This window comes from Rhincodon typus, chromosome 12 (genome assembly GCF_021869965.1).
Source record: "Rhincodon typus isolate 14 chromosome 12, sRhiTyp1.1, whole genome shotgun sequence".
In the NCBI taxonomy this organism is placed as follows: Eukaryota; Metazoa; Chordata; class Chondrichthyes; order Orectolobiformes; family Rhincodontidae; genus Rhincodon; species Rhincodon typus.
Genome location: NC_063343.1, coordinates 51,594,525 through 51,606,632, shown reverse-complemented (window position 1 = coordinate 51,606,632; position 12,108 = coordinate 51,594,525).

Here is a 12,108-nt window from a genome sequence, read left to right as displayed (position 1 = left end):
AGGCCCGAAACGTCAGCCTTCCTGCTCCTCTGATGCTGCTTGGCCTGCTGTGTTCATCCAGCTCTACACCTCGTTATCTCAGATTCTCCAGCATCTGCAGTTCCTACTATCAATGAAGAAAACTGCTTGTTTACAGCACATACACATGCAATTGCTAGCTTTGTCATTTGCAGACTTCTTTGAGTTGCTTCAATCTCACCAACCCCACTCTGGCCTCAGCTCTATGAGCTTATTTTAGAATTGATAATTAAATAAATATACCTAGTTGCACATGTTATGTTAACCACGGTCATTGAAAAATCACAGTGATATTCTTACCCCTTGTGAGTCAAATAATTTAAAAAATATAGACGGATTTTCAGAATTTGCCCAAAATGTCATGAAATGTATTCATTTTCAAGGCAAGTTAATAGTTTTTTAATTCAATCATCTAATGTGAGCATCACTGGCAATGCTGTTCATTGTCCATTCTTAGTTTGCCCCTGTAAACTTGATGATGATAATCCTCCATATGGAACTGTTGCAGTCCATGTGTGTTATGGGTACATGCATAGATTAGTTAGAGAGGTGGTTTCATGATTTTGACCCAGTGACAGTGAAGAAACGAGAATATCAAGTCAAGACAGTGTACAGTTTGGGGGTAACTTGCAGGTGTGGCGTTCCTGTGTATCTGCTCCCCTTGTTCTTTTAGGTGATAGATATCAAGATTTGGAAGGTGCTGTTAAAGGATGCTTGGTGAGTTGCTGCAATGCATCATGCAAATAGTATACACTGTTACTTCTGTGTGTTAGTGGGAGAGAGAGTGAAAGTTCAGAGTGGTAGATGGGTGCCAATGGAATGGGTCATGTTATTCTGAATGGTGCACAGGAGCATAGGAACAAGAGTAAGCCATTTGACACCTTGAGCCTGTTCTGACATTCTAGATCATAGTTGTTCATTTACATCAGTGCAATTTTCCCATGTTAATCCATATTCTTTGCTGTCATTAGCATCTAGAAATTTATTATATGCAATGATTAAACTTCCATATCCCTTTGCAAGTAGGAAGGAATCATTCTTTGGGGTCTCTGAAGCACAGTCTTCACTGGCCTAATAGCAGCACTGTCAGTACGTTCATTGTCCTTGCTGCAGAATTTCCAACCTTAAACCCTTCTTTGTAGCTGTATTATTTAGATGACACATCCAGTTAAATAAGTTGCAGGATGTTCATTGTGTGAGATTCAGAAACTATAATGCTGTTGGAGAACAAGGGGAAATGGTTAGATTCTCTCTTATTAGATACATCATGCCTGGAACTTGTGAATATGAATGTTTCTTGGCAGTCTAAACATTGGTGTTCATTTCTAATAGCATTAAATTGAAAAGAGGGGTCATATTAAACCTAACCAGAGACTTGGTGAAACCACCCAGAAAGTGGTTATTGTTTAGAATGTGTAACTCTCTACCACATGAACTAAATGAGATAAATAGATGCATCTAAGAGAAAGCTAGCCATATAAATTGTGTGGTAGCAATGATAGAGCTAAAGGTGAAAATTCTGCAGCGGGTAACTCATTTCTTGACTCACCACAGCCGGTTCACCATCTAGAACAATACTTTCCATTTGTCTGATGAGTATGGTTCAACAACACTCCAGAGGCTCAAGACCATCAAGGACAAAGCAGCCCAGTTGATTGGCACCCCATCCACCACCTTCAATGTTCACTGTGTCCACCAGCAGTGCATATTGGCAGCGTGTTTTACATAAACAAGATGCACTGAAGCAACTAACCCAAGACCCTTTGGTAATACCCTCCAGCCCCATGACATTCACCATAGAGTCATAGAATCATACAATACAGAATAGGCCCCTTCAGCCCTTCAAGTCTGTACCACCAAAAATATACTACCTACACTGGTCCCACGTTTCTGCTCTAGGCCCATAGCCTTGAATGATATGATGCTTCAAGTGCTCATGCAAATAATTTTTAAAGGTTATGAGATTTCCCACATCACCTACCCTCTGAGGCAGTGCATTCCAGACCACATCTCCCTCTGAATGAGAAGGTTTTTCCTCAAATCCCTTCTAAACCACCTACCTTTCACATTAAAATTATGCCCCTTTGTTATTGACCATTCAACTAAGGGGAGGAGCTGCTTCCTATCCCCCTGTCTATGTCCCTCATGATCTTGTACATCTCTATCAGGTCCCCCCTCAACCTTCTCTGCTCCAAAGAAAACATCCCAAGCTTATCCAGCGTCTCTTCATAGCTGAAATGCTCCATCCCAGGCAACTTTCTGATGAATCTCTTTTATATCCCTTCCAGTGCAGTCATGTCATTCCCATAGTGCAGTGACTAGATCTGCATATGATCTAACTAAAGTTCTGTGTAGGTCCAACATGACCTCTATGCTCTTAAGTCTATGCCGCAACTAATAAAAGCAAGTGTCAAGTACGTCTTCTTAACTACTTTATTTATCTGTCTTGCCACCTTCAGAGATATGTGAACATGATCTTTCTGTTCCTCAGAGCTTCGTAGTGTCTTGCAATTCATTGAGTACTCCCTTGTCTTGCTTCTTCTTCCAAAGTGCATTGCCTCACATTTATCAGGGTTAAATTCAATCTGCCGCTGATCTGCCCATCTGGCCATTCCATTTACATCTTCCTGTAATCTAACATCTTCTTTACTATCAATCACCTGGCCAATTTTTGCGTCGTCCACAAACTTACTTATCATCCACTCTCCACATTCTCATTTAGCATTTATGAATATTACAAATAATAATGGGCCCAGCAATGATCCTTAAGGTAGACACTAGACTCCAGTCACACAAACAGCCTTCTACCATTACTTTCCATCTCCTACCACTAGACCAATTTGGATCCATCTTTCCAAGTTACCCTGGATCCTGTGAGCTTTTACCTTCTTTATCAGTTTCCCATGTGGGACTTTGTCAAAGACCTTGTCGAAATCCATACAAGCTACATTAACTACCCTACATTCATGCAAATACTTGGTCACCTCCTCAAAAAATTCCAGCAGATTTTTTAGGTGTGATCCCCCTCTGACAAAGCCATGTTATTCCTGATCAAACCTTGCCCCTCTAATTGGAGATTAACTTTCTCCAATAGTTTACTTATCACTGATGCTAAACTCACTGGTCTATTGCTCCCTGTTCTATCTCTACCATCATTCTTGTAAAGTTACACCACATTAACTATCCTCCAGTCCTCTGGCACTTCCCTTCAGCCAGAGATGATTTAAAAATTTGGGTCAGGGCCCATGTCATTTCTTCCCTCATCTCCCACAAACTGGGGATTTGTATATTTTTAAATCCGCTAAAACCTCCAATACCTCATCACTTGTAATATCAATCTACTCCACAAGTTCACAGTCCAACTTCTTGATTTCTGCACTTGTGTCCCCCTTTTCCTGAGTAAAGACAGGTGTGAAGTATTTATTTAACATCTACCAAGGTCGTCTGTCTTCATGCATTAATCACCCCTTAGTCCCTAAGGGACACTATTCTTTCCCTAGTTATTCCCTTCCCTTTGACATACTTGTAGAATATCCTGGGATTCTCCCTAATCTTGCATTTTATCATACCTCCCTCTTTGCTCTCCTACTTTCTTTCTTGAGCCTGCCCTGCACTTTCTATCCTCCTCTGGGACCTCCATTGTTTTGCTACTTTTGTACCTCTTATACGCCTCTCTTTTCCTTTTTATCCAATTCTGAATATTCTTGCTCCTACATTTCACCTTAAAAAAAATATGTTTGGCCTTTAGATTCACCCACCAACCCAGTACCTTTTTGAACGCCTCTGACTGCTCTGCTGTAGATTTACCCTCAAGTGGCTATTTTATATTTAACAGTCTATTTTGGCTAGGTCCTGTCTTATTTTAACAAAATCTTCCTTACCCCAATGCAAACCATTTTTTTTTTGAAGACCAGCTTTCTCCTTTTCCATAACAAACTTAATACATAAAACATTTGTCTGGTTTCATTCTTCAGAACTAAGTCCAGCCCTGTACTGACCCTTGTAAGACAATTAACATGAAAAGCTCTCCTGTACACATTTCAAGAAATCTGCCCCTCTAAAACCTTCATAAAATGATTATCCCAATTAATATTGGGTAGTTGAAATCCCCTATCATTATTTTTCCCCCCTTAGTGAATTGACTACATATCTGTTCCTCCATTGCCCACTGACTGTTTGGACTGTAACACACTCCTGGAAGGACAATGGTAGCAAATGCATGGGAGTACCACCAGCTAAAATTTCCCCTCCAAGCCACTCACAATCCTGATTTCCTTCATTATCATTGAGTCAAAATGCTTATACTCCCTCTATTACAGCACAGCACCAGTTTGAGAAAACAGCTCACCAACAGTCTCTAGGATAATTAGGGATGAGCAACAATACCAGGTTTATCAGCAATGCTCACGTCTCATGCAAAAAAAGATAAACGCATGGTGAAGAAAGAAATAGAATGTTTCACTTGCATGTTTAGATGAAGAGTGGAGGGAAGGGGTTTAGGTGAAATTTAAACCCCTGCAAGGACCAATTGGGCCAAGTGGCCTGCTTCTTTGCTGTATATTCTGTTTTCCCATCACAAACCTCCCCAGTCACACGGATTTTGTAAATATGTTTCTGTGGCAGCTATTAAAAAACATGACTGTTGGTCATATTGCTTGTACATGTCCAGGCTCCAGTGGGCAATTATCCTTATCAAGTTTGGCATTTACCCTGTCGCCAGGATCAGGTGAGAAACAACCCTTACCATCACATGTTGTTGGATCTCCAACGTGTAGTACAGCATCATGAGCTTCATGTTGCCAGGTGGTATTAACAACATTTTGATTGGGTGATGGACTTTAATATCTTCCACTACCTTTGCCCGATCATCTATTAATTTATGTTTATTACGCTAAACCTTATTGAGAGACATCACTTGAGGACTTTTGTCCTCTGATTGCCACTGGAAGGACCTTTGATTTTCAACACTATATTGTGCTGATCGGTTTAAAAATTCTGTTCTTTTACTTTGCCTTTTCCTTCACTAATGTGTTCTAGCTTTTGCTTCATTCTTCTTGTTACTGTATCATCAGTTTCTTTTCTATTAATTCACCACTTTGTTCTTTTCCTTGCATTAGATTCCTCTTCCCCATGTCAAACTCCAAACAAGATAAGATACACATAGACCGCTGGGTGATTTATCAATCCCACATCACACAGCTAGTCAGATGAGAGGTGCAAACTCCATTCATGATATGGAAGAGCTGAATCATTACTTTTATCCCCTCAATAGCATTGTAAGGGGTATTCGGAATTTTTAATCAATTCAAATGCAACCAGCAGCTATTATGACCTAACTAATGTTGCCATGCTTCATCCATTCAAATTCTTCGTTTTATCAAACACCTTATTTTTCTACTAAACAGTACAAGATAATAATGGACAGGTTTGCCTCCTGTGGCACAGTGATAGGGTCCTTAGCTCTGAGTCAGGAGGCCTAGATTAAAGTTCCAATTGTTCCAGAAGTGTGTAAGAAGATCTCTGAACAAATTGATCAGAAAACATCTAAAAATCTGTATTTGCTGAACTGTTTGTGATCTGCAAATGCTTGAAATCCATCAATAGAAAAAAAATGGGTATGTTCTTTATTTTATTCACTTCTAGGATGTGGGCATCGCTGCCTGGCCAGTATTTATACCTGTCCCTTGTTGCCCTTGAGAAAGTGGTGGTAAGCTGCCAACTTGAACCACTGCAATCTATGTTTCTGTGTGAGAAAGTATTTAGCTTCTTCCCATACTGGTAGAACAGAGATTAACTCATTTGGAAATGTGAACCTCTCTAATCTGAAAGCTCAATGACACCTCATTATTTGGTTCATTTAAATCAGACCTTCCCAAAGTGGGGTTTGGGAGCTGAAATTTTGGTTTCATAAGTTCCATGGCAACAATGGCCAAATGCCCACCCCTTTCTCCCATCGGTCTTTGCCTCTCCCTGAGACAATTTACAAGCCTCAATAGTGGGGAAGTATCTGGTGATTTACCTAGCAAGTCACTTTGAAGATATATTATGAATTTCACCATTAACAGGTTCTGCTCAGAACACATACCAATGCTTTAAAGTTCAAATGTCCTAGATTAGCTCTTGAACCTAATTTGCACAAGCAACCCAACTAAATCATGTTTTGCAAGACTGGTCAATAAGAATACATGCAAACTCAAATTCTTAAATTGCACATTAAAATAAAACTACAGACCAGAATTCCTAAGTGATGCCAAGCATCCCATTTATTCAGAATGAACAATATCCAAAAGTTGAAGAACTCCTATCACATTCTGAATCCTTTCAACTAGTTGTTTCAGATATGAAACATGAGAATGGGTGTGGAAAGGAGGTGGAGTATTTCAGTTCTGAGGCAGTAGCATTGTACAATCTTCATAATCCAGGCCAGCAAAATTGGGATTGATTTTCCAGCAATCAAAAAGAAATAAATTCACTTTGTTTTTTTGTTCACTCTCATAAAATCCAATTTCACCTACATTAAAGCAGAATGTTCAGTTGTGATCCCAGTGTACCCAAGCAAGAGGACAGGTAATCAGTTAGCGTATCAGTCACTACCTGGACTTCAAAGTCTATACACGAGCAGACCAAGTAGCGAGGGAGAATGAAGAGTTGAAAGATAATAAGACAAATATAGTGGAAAAATTAATGGTCTGACGGTTAATAAATCCCCAGGACCTGATTGTCACGGTGTTGAAGCGAGTGGTGATAGTTAATCTATCGGTGATTATCTTCCAAAATTCTATAGATTCTGGATGATTTGTGGGGATTGGAAGGTAGCAAATTTCAGCCCACTATTAAAGAAGGGAGTGAGAGATAAAGCAAGACTATAGATCAATTAGCCTTACATCAGTAGTAAAGAAAATACTAGAATGTATTATAAAGGGTTAGATTAATAAACACCTGGTTAATAATAACCTGATGGGCATAGTCAGCATAGATTTATTAACAGGAAGTTGTGTTTGACAAACTTAGAGTCACAGAGTCATAGAAATGTACAGCGTGGAAACTGATCCCTCGGTCCAACTCATCCACGCCAATCAGATATCCTAATTTAAAATAGTCCCATTTGCCAGCATTTGGCACATATCACTCTAAACCCTTCCTATTCATGTACCCATCCAGATGCCTTTTAAGAGTTGTAATTATACCAAAATCTACCACCTCATCTGGAAGCTCATTCCATACACGTATCACCCTCTGTGTGAAAAAGTTCCCCCTTTCATCTTAAACTTACGCCATCTAGTTTTGGACTCCTCTACAGTGGGGAGAAGAACTTGGTTATTCACCCTATCCATACCCTCATGATTTCATAAAACCTCAATAAGGTCACCCATCAGCCTCTGATGCTCCAGGGAAAATAGTCCCAGCCTATTCAGTCTCTCCCTTTAGTTCAAACCTTCCAATCCTGGAAACATCCTTGTCAATCTTTTCTGAATCCTTTCCAGTTTCACAAACATCTTTCCTATAGCAGGGAGGCCAAAATTGAACGCAGTATTCCAAAAGTGGCCTAATTAGTGTCCTGTACAGCTGCAGCATGACCTCCCAATTCCTATACTCAATGCACTGACCAATAAAAGCAAGCACCTTCTTCACTACCCTGTCTACCTGTGACTCCACTTTCAATGAACCTCAAGTTCTTTTTGTTTGACAACGCTCCCCAGGATGTTATCATTAAGTGTACAAGTCCTGTCCTAATTTGATTTACCAAAATGCACCTCACATTTATCTAAATTAAACTTCATCTGTCAGTCCTCAGCCAATTAGCCTATTTGATCAAGGTCCTGTTGCACTCTGTCCACTACACCACCAACTTTGGTGTCATCTGCAAACTTACTAACCATACCTACTACATTCAGATCCAAATCATTTATATAAATGACAAAAAGCAGTCAACCCAGCATTGATCCTTACGGCACACCACTGGTCACATGCCTCCAGTCTGAAAAGTAACCCTCCAATACTACCCTCTGTCTCCTATCTTCCAGCCAATTTTGCATCCAATTGGCTAGCTCTCCCTGTATTCCATGTGATCTAACCTTGCTAAATGGTCTATCATGCGGAATCTTGTTGAATGCCTTGCTGAAGTCCATACAGACAATGTCCACTGATCTGCCCACATCAATCTTCTTCAAAAAACTCAGTCAAGTTAGTGAGAGAATCTCCCAAGCACAAAGCCATATCGACTATCCCTAATCAGTCCTTACCTTTCAAAATACATGCAAATCCCCTATCTCTCATAATCCCCTCCAACCACTTATGTCTATAGTTCCCTGGTTTTTCCTTACCACCTTTCTGAATGGCACCATGTTAGCCAACCTTCAGTCTTCCAGCACCTCAATCATGGCCATCAATGATACAAATATCTCAATAAGGGGCCTAGTAATCACTGCCCCAGCTTCCCACAAAGGTCAGGGGTGCACCTGATCAGATCCTGTGGATTTATCCACCTTTATGCATTTTAAAACGTCCAGCACCTTCTAGTCTCTAATATAGACATTTTTCAATATATCACTATTTATTTCTCCAAGTTCTCTACCTTTACTATCTCACTCATTTCCTGCGGTTCCGCACATAAGTGGCCTTGTTGATCTTTAAAGGGCCCTATTCTCTCTCCTTAATGTATTTGTAGAATCCCTTTGGATTCTTCTTCACCTTATTTGCCAAAACTTTCTCATGTCCCCTTTTTGCCCTCCTGGTTTCCCTCTTACTACCCTTATACTCTTCTAGGGATTTACTAGATCCCAGCTGTTTATGCCTGACATATGCTTCCTTCTTTTTCTTGACCAGAACCTCAATTTCTCTAGTCATCCAGCATTCCCTACACCTACTAGCCTTGCCCTTCACATTAACAGGAACATATTGTCTCTGGACCCTTGTCATTTCATTTTTGAAGGCCTCCCACTTTCCAGCCATCCCTTTACCTGCAAATAGCTACCCCCAATCAACTTCTGTAAGTTCTTGTCTAATACCATCAAAATTGGCCTTCTTCCAAGTTAGAACTTTAACTTTTAGATCAGAACTATTCTTTTCCATAAATATTTTAAAACTAATAGAATTATGATCACTGGCACCAAAGTAACATTTTGAAAATGTTACTAACAAAATTGATAAAGAAAAGCTAAGAGAGATAGTTTTAAGTGGATTTTAAACAATGTTTAAAGTAATTTCAAAGTGTTCTGAATGGGTATTCTAGAAAGTGCAGAATAGATACATTCCAACAAATAAGAAAACTTCTAAGGAACAGACCCATTATTTATGATTGACTAAAAATGTCAAGGATAGTATCAAACACAAAACAAAAGGCATATAATTCTGCAAAGAAAGGTGGCAAGTCAGAAGATTGGACAGAATATTAAAAAAAAAGAATTATTATAAGGTCAATGAGGGAAAAGTTAGAGTACATGAGAAAGCCAAACACATGAAGAGATTGGAAAGAGACTTTTTCTGAAGAAGGGTCTAGGCCCGAAACGTCAGCTGCTTGGCCTGCTACGTTCATCCAGCTCTACACCTTGTTATCTCAAGAGATAGGAAACATTTCTTCAGATATTTCAGAAAGAAGAGTTAACAAAGTAACTGTTGGTCCTATAGAAAAGGAATTAGGAAATTACTGATGGAGAATAAAAAGAGATAGCAGATGAACTGAACAGGTATTTTGTATCAATCTTCACTAGAGGAGATTCAAATAGCATCCTGGAAATAGCTGTAAATTAGGAGTTGAAAAGGAGGGAGAAATTCAAAAAAATTACAATTACCAGGGAAGTAGTACAGAATGGATTATTGGATCTGCAAGTTGTTGAGTCTCCAGGTCCTGACAAATTTCATTCCATGCTCTTAGAAGAGATAGCTTGTAAGATAGTTGATATACTGGTTTAATTTTCAAAATTAAAATGGGGGGAAGAAAGCAGGAAATTACAGGCCTGTTAGCTTAATATCTGTTACAGTGAAACTTTTAGAAGATATTATTAAAGACATTGTAACAGGGCACTTGGATAAGTTCAAGGTATTCAAGCAGTGCCAACATGATTTTCTTAAAAGGGCAATCATGCATAACTGACTTACTGGAGTTCTTTGAAGAAGTAAATTGTGCGAGACATAAAGGGGAACCTGTAGATGTATTGTACTTAGATTTCCGGAAGGCATTTGATGAAGTGCCACATCAAAGGGTATTGTGGAAAATAAAAGTTCAAGGTGTAGGGAATAACTTATTGGCATGAAAAGAGTAGGAACAAATGTATCTTTTTCAGGCTAGCAGAATATCACACGTAGTGAGCCACAGAGATTAGTTTTGAGGCTTCAACTCTTTGCAACTTATATAAATGATTTTGATGAAGGGACAGGTAGGAAAGTGAGTTGTGTAGAGAACATAAGAAGTATACAAATGGATTTAGATTCGTTGAGAATGTATAAAGATCTGGCAAATGCAGTACAATGTGGGAAATTAATCCATTTTGGCAAAAAGAATAAAAGATTTATCTAAACAGTGAAAGGTTGCAGAGGTCCAAGATACAGAGTGATCTGGAAGTCCTAGTGCATGAAGTGCAGAAACTTGGTATGCCGGTATAGAAAGTAATCAGGGAAGCTAGTAGAATGTTTTATTGGAGGGGTATCGAATGCCAGAGTAGGGAAGCTATGTTTTAGTTATACAGAACAATGGCGAGGCTGCTGCTGGAGTGCTGTTTACAGTAACTAGTCACTGTACTGATGGAAGGATGTTAATATGGTGGAAGCTGCCAGGAGTCTTACTAGACGCATACCTGGAATGAGCAGATTTTCTCATAAGGATAAAAGATTAGACAGGCTTTATCTGTAGCCTCTGTAGTTTGGAAAAGTCAGAGATGACTTAATTGAAACATATAAGATCCTGAGAGGACTTGACCAGGTGGTTGTCGAAAGGATCTTCCTCTTGGAGGAGAATCTATCACTAGGGATCATAGTTTAAAAATAAAGTGTCACCCATTTAAGACAGAGATAAGAAGGCATTTCTTTTCATTGGAAGGTTGAGTGTTTGGAATTCTCTTCCTCAAAAGAGATAGGATGCAGAAACTTTAATTTTTTTAAGGCAGAATAGTTTCTTGATTAACAAGATGAAAAATTATCAGGGATATACAGGAATATATAGTTACAGTTAAACAGTTAAAATCAAATTAGTCATGATCTTATTGAATGTCATAGCAGACTCAAATGGTTGAATCGTTTTGTTCAATGTCCGTTTTATATTACATTTTCAGAGTACTTTTGATAAAGTTCCCCACACAAAGCGGAATAAAAACAATTAAGACTCGTGGATAGGAGATAATGTTTTGGCATGAATTAATCATTAAATAACTGACAGGAAATAGAAGATTGATGTTGTTATATTGTGTACAGCGTAACATAAAATTTTTTTCCCTGGTTTCTCTATTCTTTAACTAAGGATTGTACCTAGGTGAGGTTGTTGATTTGATCCAGTCTGTTCATTGAAACAAGAGGCTGGATCATATAAATACTAAACAGAGTAGAACAACATCGCTTCATTAGAGGCCGGACTGATGATGTTACCTAGCATGGTGACGAAACAACTGAACTATAACCAGCCAGCTCAGCGAGCAAATCAACATCCTCATCCACAACCTGAGCTACAAATCTTCGCAAGAACCCTAAAGTGTTCCTAGGTACACTGTACCTAAGATGGCACCTTGTGTTGGTAACTTTGTTAGACTGTAACTAATCCTATAACTGAAGAAGCTGTACCTACGCACCTTTGTACCTAAGATGACACTGTAAGTAATGATTTATAAACTTTTCATGTATTGATTTGAGTATGTGACAATAAAGCTATTTCAATTCAATTCAAATAAATGTGGCATTCTTGTGTTGGCAGGCTGTGATTAGTGGGGTATATTAGGATCGGTCCTCAGGCCTAGCCCCTTGAGGTGCAGTCCAAATTTAATATTTCCAAATTTGCAGATGATACAAAGCTAAATTGAAATTTATATTTTGAAGAATATATAAAGCAGCTTCAGAAGCATTTCAACACTTAGTGAATGGGCAAGAACAGGCAAAGCAATATGG